The 8,899-nt window shown below is 45.4% G+C and overlaps 1 long non-coding RNA gene across 1 annotated transcript in view; it reads left to right on the plus strand.

Moving 5' to 3' along the window:
- The window catches only part of LOC105982534, a 22,651-nt gene extending 15,655 nt beyond the window's left edge, over positions 1–6,996 (plus strand). The window contains exons 2-3 of the long non-coding RNA XR_001174900.1: positions 5,813–6,018; positions 6,917–6,996. This is a non-coding gene — a long non-coding RNA (uncharacterized LOC105982534). The remainder of the gene's footprint in view (positions 1–5,812; positions 6,019–6,916) is intronic.
- Positions 6,997–8,899: the final 1,903 nt, after the last annotated feature.

Consider the following 8,899-nt stretch of genomic DNA (forward strand, 5'->3'; position numbering starts at 1 on the left):
GCCAAGGAGACCTAGGGTTTCTCCTATTCCATCCTGTAATGTTTCAGAGTGTCTGCTTTGACTCCGAGGTCTTTGATCCATTTAGAGTTGATTCTGTTTCAGGGTGATATAAGGATCTAGCTTTAGTTTTTTACAGGTGTTTAACCAATATTGTCAGAACCATTTACTGAAGAGGCTGTCTTTCTTCCATTCTATTTTTTTTTGTCAGTCATGGGACTTGAACTCTGGGCCTGAGCACTGTCCCTCAGCTCTTCAGCTCAAGGCTAACATTCTACCACTTGAGCCACAGTGCCATTTCTGGCTTTTTCTGTTTATGTGTAGTTGTGAAATAGAATCCAGGGCCTCATGCATGTGAGGCAAGCACTCTAGCACTCAGCCACCTTCCCAGGCCTCTAATCTATTTTTTTAGCTCCCTTATCAAAGATTAAGTGGCTATAGATCTGTGGGTTCATTTCTGGATCTTCCAGTCTATTTAATTGGTCCTCAGGTCTGTTCTTGTGCCAGTACCAAGCTGTTTTGATTACTGTGGCTTTGTAGTAGAGTTTAAAATTTGGCATTGATATTCATCCAGCTCTGTTCTTTCTGCTAAGGATTGTTTGTGCTACTTGGGGTCTTTCATTGTTCCATATGAATTTTTGGATTGCTTCTTGTTTCATTGAAGAATGAGGTTGGGATATTGATAGGTATTGCATTGAATTTGTAGCTAGCCTTTGTCAGTATTGCCATTTTCACAATGTTAATCCTCCTAATCCAGGAGCATGGGAGGTTTTTCCACTTCTTTAGTTCTGTTTTAATCACTTTCTTGTTCTTAATACAGAGATGAATGTTGCTTCCACTAATTAACATTAATTTACCTAACAGAACTCTGCCCTTTTGCATGAGTTATGGTATAAAAAATAAACTGTGTACTTAGATATGCTACAGTTTTTTTTTTTTTGTCGGTCGTGGGGCCTGAACTCTGGGCCTGGGCACTGTCCCTCAGCTCTTCAGCTCAGGCTAGCACTCTACCACTTGAGCCACAGCACCACTTCTGGCTTTTTTCTTTTTGCTAATGTGGTGCTGAGGAATGGAACCCAGGGCCTCAGGCATGCAAGGCAAGCGCTCTACCACTGAGCCACCTTCCCAGCCCCGAGTTTTAGTGTTTCTTAGCCCTAGGGCATTAGATTTTGAGAGGAGGCCTGGGCCATTGGTGCCCATGCTTAATTGGAAATTTAAAAAACTTGGGGACCGCCTTTACAGTGCTGAGGAGAGTTGGGGTCCGGAGGGGATCAAAGGCCGTGTTGAGGTCCTGTCATGGGGAAGCGAGGAGGAAGGGCAGCCATGGGGAAGGGAGGCCTCTCAGGAAAACATGCATTTGCATGTATGATGTGGGCACTTGTGGGCATCATGTCAATTTCCCTCCCCTGTGTGGCCTTGGCCTTTTGGTACCTTTCTCTGCCATGTTTCCTGTCAGGATGGCACAGATGATTCTCTTGTGACCAGTGTGGGGCTGGGAGGATAGGGAGATGCCATGATGGGGGTTGCAGGACAATGTTTGGTTTGCTGCAGTTCTGCCACATTGTGGGGAAGGTTGGCAGGATTGGAGCTGAGGTAAGTTCATTAGTTGTCTAGCTAGATCTGGAGGGGCAATGTGGAGATTTGGGAGGAAGAGCTTCACTGAGGTACAGGGATTATATGAGTGACCATGGGTTTGTTGTCAGGAAGAGTATACTGAATACATTATCCTTTTTATAAGGTTTATGCTGTGCTGGTCCTGGGATTTGAACTCAAGGTCTTGGTGCTGTCCTTGACCTTTCTTGGCCCATAGGTGTTCCTCTACCACCTTGATTAGAGATAAGAGTCTCAAGGACTTTCTTTCTTGGGCTAGCTTTGAACCACCATCCTCCTGTCTATACTTTCTGAATAGTGAAGATCACAGTCATGAATCACTAGCACCTGGCTATCTTTCTCTTAATTTGCAAGTGTGTATTTAGGTTATTTTGTTTTCTCATATTCTCTTACTCCAGAATGAACTTCTCAAAAACAGACCCAGAAGCCAATGGCAGTAAGTAGTTCACAACTATAATCCTAGGTACTACAATGCTGAGATCTGGGGATTGCAGTTCAGATCCATCCTGGCAAAAACCTCAATGAGGCTTTTACCACCAAATAACCACTAATACTCTCTTCTGTAAACATTCAGTGACTTAGAACAGAGAGCATTTTTCATCTAATAAATACAATTACTGCAACGTGCTGATGGCTCATGCCTGTAATAGTAATTACTGAGGAGGATGAGATCTGAGGATCATGCTTAAAAGTCAGCCTGGACAGGAAAGTCTTTGAGACTCTTATCTCCAACATGAAGTAGCACTGTGCCTCAAAGTGGTAGAATATCATCATTGAACAAAAAAGATAGGGGACAGCTCCCAGGTTCTAAATTCAAGACCCATGATCCACCAAAAAAAAAAATTCTTTCCAGGCACTGGGGGCTCATCCCTTTAATCCTAACTACTTTGGAGTGTGAGATCTGAGGCATGAAAGGACATGATACTATCTCCACCAGAATGCTCAGAAAACACCAGAATTGCTGAGTGGCTAAAGTGGTCAGAGAGCTAGCCTTGAGCAAAAAGAAGTGCAGGAGGATATCATACGGGTCCTGAGTTTAAGCCCCAGGACACATACGCAATTCTCATACGTGTGTAGAGGCAGGGAGACTGTGATTCTCATCAGTTTTAGTTGTATAGGGAGAACCAGGCCAGTCTCAGCTACATAGTGAAACCTTGTTAAAAATAAACAAACAAACAAACCTAGACACAGATGGCTCACGCGCATAACCCTAAAAATACAGGAGGTTGAGTATAAAGATTTGAAGACAGCTAAGGCAGAACAATCCTAGGGAGTCACGTATTTCCCACCAAAAGCGAGAACTTGAGATCTGGCTCATGTGGTAGAACAACAGCCTTAATCAGAAAGCAAGATCTGAAGCCCTGCGTTTAAGCCCTGGCACCACCACAGGAAAAACAAAAACCCACATGAGCTGTGTATTTGGACATTTTCTTCCTATGATACTGCATTGCTACATATAACTAATATCTGTATTGTGAAATATATATTCAATGACTCTACTAAACCTTCACTGACCACTTTCCATCTGAACCTTCTCTAACAGCATTGAATGTTCCAGAGAGAACTATTTATTATTAAACACTAAGTGTATTGCTAATAAAAATCTCACTTTAAGCTGGGTGCTGGTGGCTCACACCTGTAATCCTAGCTACTCAGGAGGCTGAGATCTGAGGATTGCGGTTCAAAGCCAGCCTGGGCAGGAAAGTCCGTGAAATTCTTTTTTTTTCTATTTTTTGGTGGGGGTCTGGTCGTGGGGCCTGAACTCTGGGCCTGGGCGCTGTCCCTCAGCTCTTCAGCTCAAAGCTAGCACGCTACCACTTGAGCCACAGTGCCACTTCCGGCTTTTTTCTTTTTGCTTATATGGTGCTGAGGAATCGAACCCAGGGCCTCATGCATGCAAGGTAAGTGCTCTACCACTGAGCCACCTTCCTAGCCCAAGTCCGTGAAATTCTTATCTCCAATAAACCACCAGAAAACTGGAAGTGGTACTGTCTCAAGTGGTAGAGCTCTAGCCTTGAGCTGAAGAGCTAAGGGACAGCACTCAGGCACAGAGTTCAAGCCCCTCAACCGACAAAAAAAAAATCTCTTTTATTTTTATATTTTGTCCTGTTTTTGGTGGGTGTGCATGTTCTGAGGTTTCAAGTCATGGCTAGGGTGCTATTCCTGAACTTATTTTGCTGAAGTCTAGAGCTCTACAATTAGAGCCCACAGCTCCACTGCCAGCTTTTTCTTTCTTCAGATTGGAAATGTGAATCTCAGACTTTACTGCCAAGGATGACTTTGACTTGAGATCCTCTGATCTCAGCCTCCTAAGTATCTATGGTTATAAACAGGAGCCACCAACACCTGGCACCATTTATTTTTTGTTTTACCACTCAGTTTACAGCTTGAGCCAGGTCCTCAGATAGATGAGTGTTTTAATTTGCTTATAAATGGGCCATGTGTAGTTGACAGTTTCACCCAAATTTATCTAATTATATGAATATTTCTTTTTTTTTGTCAGTTGTGGGGCTTGAACTCTGGGCCTGGGCGCTGTCCCTCAGCTCTTCAGCTCAAGGTGAGCACTCTACCGCTTGAGCCACAGCACCACTTCTAGTTTTCTAGTGGTTTATTGGAGATGAGAGTCTCACAAACAGGCTGGGAAGGTGGCTCAGTGGGAGAGCGCTTGCCTTGCATGCATGAGGTCCTGGGTTCAATTCCTTAACACCACACAAGCAGAAAAAAAAACTGGAAGTGGAACTGTGGCTCAAGTGGTAGAGTGCTAGCTTTGAGCTGAAGAGCTGAGGGACAGCACCCAGGCCCAGAGTTCAGGCCCCACAACCGGACCCCCCCCCCAAAAAAAAAGAGTCTCACAGACTTTCCTGACCAGTCTGGCTGTGAACCAAGATCCTCAGATCTTAACCTTCTGAGTAGCTAGGATTACAGGCATGAGCCACCGGCGCCCAGCAAATGACTATTTCTTTAGGTTCATATATCTAACAGTCTTCTACCTAAAATCAAATTAACATGTTTTCAAATGTTTGTCACAGGAGTACATTGACTGCACAGATCAAATAATGTCCTCATCCAAATTAATCTCATATCAGGAAAAGTCCAGTCCACATTGATTCTTCCTCATGGAGTAGATACCATGTCATGTGTCCAGGATAACAGGAGTCAGAGTTAATTTACTAGTGATGAACAATGAAGGACACTAAAAGAACTTCCAGGCCATTCTCACAAATGCACATGTAGAAATCCCACTGACTCATTCATAGTTCACCTCAACATGAAGGGGCACATTAGAAATCCTCATGAATGTCTTCATGGCTATGAACATCTTAGGATAAAATGCTACTAAACATTTAAAGCAAAATTTAAACGTATGAATTTTTAATTTTTATTTTTACTATAAATATAATTATTTTCCTTGAAAATTTAAATTATGTATTTGTACAGTGCAAACAGGTTGGTTGTATGTAGACTTATTTGTGTACATGCAGACAATCACTGCTGGCAGGGCTTCACATGTCATTACATTTGTTTGCTTCCTGGAGAGGGGGAAGTTGTCCCAATTGATAGATGAAGAGACCCAGGCTCAACCTTGACACTATTCTAGGCCCTATGGCTTGTGCTATGATACTTCTTATGTCGCTAAACAACAGGAGCCCAATCCAAGCACCTGGCAGCATCTCTCTAATGCTGGATTCCTTGACAGGGTCTCAGCATTAACTGTCCCCTGTAAATTCAGCAGTTTCTCTCACACATCTCCTACTACTTTGCTGTTTTGTTCTACTTGGGACCCATATGCTGTATTAGGTGATTCAGGGTCTATTTAGACAATATGTTGTTGTAGGAAATGGAGAATAGATTTAGTACTCCAAAATTGCACATCTTAGAAAGAAAAAACCGGGACATTTTATTAAATTCAAATATTAAAATACTGTACCAACACTGACAAAATACACAGAAAAAATGAAACATTTCCCCTGGGGAAGGAAAGAATGGGAGGGAAGCTGCTGTCAGGTGGACAGTGGGAGGTCCAGCAGTGGCTCAACCTCCAAAGAAAACATACTTGGCCAGAGATGCATTGTGGATATTTTTGTACTTTTCCCAAGTATAAATAGCTTGATTTGACAGAGTTTAGGCACATTCCAGGTGAATATCCTCTGCCAATGACAGGAATGTTACCTCCTACCTTATAACTGGATGCTCTGTATTTCAGGTGGGTGACCAGAACCAGCTGGAGGCCCATAGGAGGCAGCAGGTGTTGTGCTCCTTACACAGAGGACACATACTGCACTTCCATGATGTGGGGAACACAGTCCTGCGGAGGCTCCACATCTTCTTCTGAAGCTGGTGAAGCCACTGATTCCACTACCACATCTGCTGCCATCATGGATGGATCCTCTGCCTTGATCTCAGGAGCAGGTGCTGTGTGCAATCCTAAATCTAAGGCTGGAAATAGATGCACTGTTAATGGAGGGAGCTCTAGAAGTTGAGGTGGGACTGAATCTTCAAGGAGAGTGTAGGTGTGGATAATGAGTGGCTGTGCATGAGAGTCTCCATACAGAGAGTAGAGGCTGTTTACCACAGAATACCCATCACAGGACACCTTCCCTGACTGGGTTATACTAATGGTTACTGGCCAATCACAACCCTGGGATTCTTATGCCACAAGGGACCGGTTTCCATCCCTACTCACATGTTCTTAGGAACCTACCTAAGGACTCCTCTGTCTTTTTGTCTGCCTCCTTGTTCTCCTGCTCCTTCAGTTGGGTGAGGAGAAGGTGTCCACAGACTGCCAGGTCTGAGGAGGGCATATGGAGCAGCACGTAGGCCATCAGCTTATTCAGGTTGGCCAGGTCCTTGGACTGGCAGAAATCCTCAGGGTACTTGTCCAGCCACATGGCAAGCATGGAACTCAGGGTTCTGTGTGCAGTTGGATAGAAAGCAGAGTGAGAGCTGCAGTCTCTTCCTGAGCTCTTGCACAGGCCCTTGCTGGGAGAGCTCCCATGCAGACACTGCCCACCTCACAGACAGACTTGCATGTTGGGAAGTGGGAGGAGTCCCATGTGAGGAGAAGGATCTCTACTGTTGCTCTGTGGTACTCACTAGAGGCCCCCTCTAGTCCCAAGTAGACCAGGATATTTCACTTATTTCTTTCCCATGCCTTTAGATGAAGCCTCAGTCCCCATCACAAGTGATGTACTAACCAGAGTTTGCTACCTTGTATCCCAAGCCCTAACATTTATCTCACTCTTCAAAGAGAGCCCTTCTCTTTGTCCCAAATTCCACTCACTTCTTTACTTCTTCATCCTCTTCACAGTTCTGATGGAAATGTGAATATCTGTGGGAAGAGAGGAGGAAGTCATGTTTTCAGTGTCCTCTTTTTCTGACATCCCAGGTTGTCTATGTGGACTGGCTAAGTCTAGGATGAGAATGGGGAGATTCATCTGCACAGTTTCCTCAATTTTACATGAAGGGGATTGGAATGTGCCCCTCCAAAGTGCATGCCTCATATGTTGGTGCAGTGATCCTTCCCTGATGGCTCAGTGGACATAGGGCTCTCAGTCCCCCCCTATGCTTTAGCCCATTCTCTGGCTCTAGTTCTCTAGGGGCCTAGATTGTTTTGGGAGCCTTCCTAAAGTATGGGAAATGTATCAGAGGGCTTCAAATACAGGATTCTTTTGTGAGTGTCCTGTGTTTAAGGACCAAGGAGACCATAGTCCTGGGCAGCCCACTTCAAAGGAACAAGCTTGGGAAGGCACTGCCTGGTCTCATCCCATTTTTGGATGAGAAGATCAACTTGAAGCAAACTGGGTAGTGTTTTCTAGCTCTAGCCGGGAGGGTGGTGACATGACTTTGGTTTGGATGGGGCACTCACCTGTTAAGCAGAAGGTCCAACACTTGCCCTGTGGTGGTGAACTTCCTATAAGTAAACAGGAAGGCTGGCACGAAGAAGGGATCCTCCTTCTGGTGTTGAGGAACCAGGAGGTTTACCATCTTCTCCAGCATGCCTGGCTCCAGGGTGCTCACTGTATGGGGCACGTCCTGGGCTGGGACTGGCTCCTTTTCCTCCTGAGATGGGATCAGAGGAGGTAATTGAGAGGTGAGATGGTAGGACCCTTGAAAAATGGACTCAGTGTGATCAAGCGAAGTGAAAAGTGCACAGAATTACTTGAACAGGACACCTGGGAATTGAGGAGGGCTCTAGGGTTGGCTGGGATGACAGTGAGATAAATTACCTGGGCAGAGTTCATTTGCTGTGGCGCAGCATTTGTGCCATTTGTGTGCCTTTGGAAGAATTCCCTGAGGCGCCAGAGTCGGGGGTGAGCCCTGACCCAGCGACCACTGTGGGATCTCCTGAGACCTGAGTCCCGGGATCTTGGCAGACAGCAGGAGAACATCCTCCTTCTTCAAGTTTGCTAGCCAAGTGAGCTGGCTGCTGTTGATCTGGAATGTTGTTGCCTGGCTACCAGGATTCCATGTTCAGTTGGCCCCATCTTAAAGACGTAGGCTTCCCTCCCCAGTTCCCTTCTTGCTGAGCCCCTTCCTCACACAAGGCCTCCCCAGAGGACTCAATGGCTGCTAAAGTGCCCTCTCCCTCATCACCATGCACACATTTGTTCACACTTAACTGCCGACCTTGTCCAGTCTCATCATCTTCTGTCATAACTGGCTATAGGCACGGTTTCAGTTAAAAGCAGACAGAGCCCTGCTTTCTTACCATTTGAATGATCCTTGATGAGTCATTTTGTATGACATGGTCCCCTTGCCACCTCAATTATTTTCTGGTCTTTCTTCTAATATGTGTGCCCTAGGGTATTGATAGGTGCTGGTGCCCTTAAACACCCTGTTTTCCTGACTTGGGATGTTGGGGTTGCTTGTAGGAATAAAAGCCCCAAGTGGAAAAAACTTACAAAGGCAAAGTTGACTTGTGCATTGAGTAGGCCATCAGTCCTAAATCTAGCATCCATGCCGATAGCAGGCAGGTTGCTCCCTTTTTATCCCTAATCCAGCAGGCCCTGCCTCTCTGCCTTGAATCTGGCTGAGCTCAGGTTCACAATGCATAAGAGTATGTGGTTTAGGGGCTGGGAAGGTGGCTCAGTGGTTAAAGCGCTTGCCTTGCATGCATGAGGCCCTGGGTTCAATTCCTCAGCACCACATAAGCAAAAACAAAAAAAAGTCGGAAGTGGCGCTGTGGCTCAAGTGGTAGAGCACTAGCCTTCAGCTGAAGAGCTGAGGGACAGTGCCCAGGCCCAGAGTTCAGGCCCCATGACCGGACCCCCCCAAAAAAAAAGAGTATGTG

The sequence above is a fragment of the Dipodomys ordii genome, unplaced genomic scaffold, assembly GCF_000151885.1.
Source record: "Dipodomys ordii isolate 6190 unplaced genomic scaffold, Dord_2.0 Scaffold15, whole genome shotgun sequence".
NCBI classification, from domain to species: domain Eukaryota; kingdom Metazoa; phylum Chordata; class Mammalia; order Rodentia; family Heteromyidae; genus Dipodomys; species Dipodomys ordii.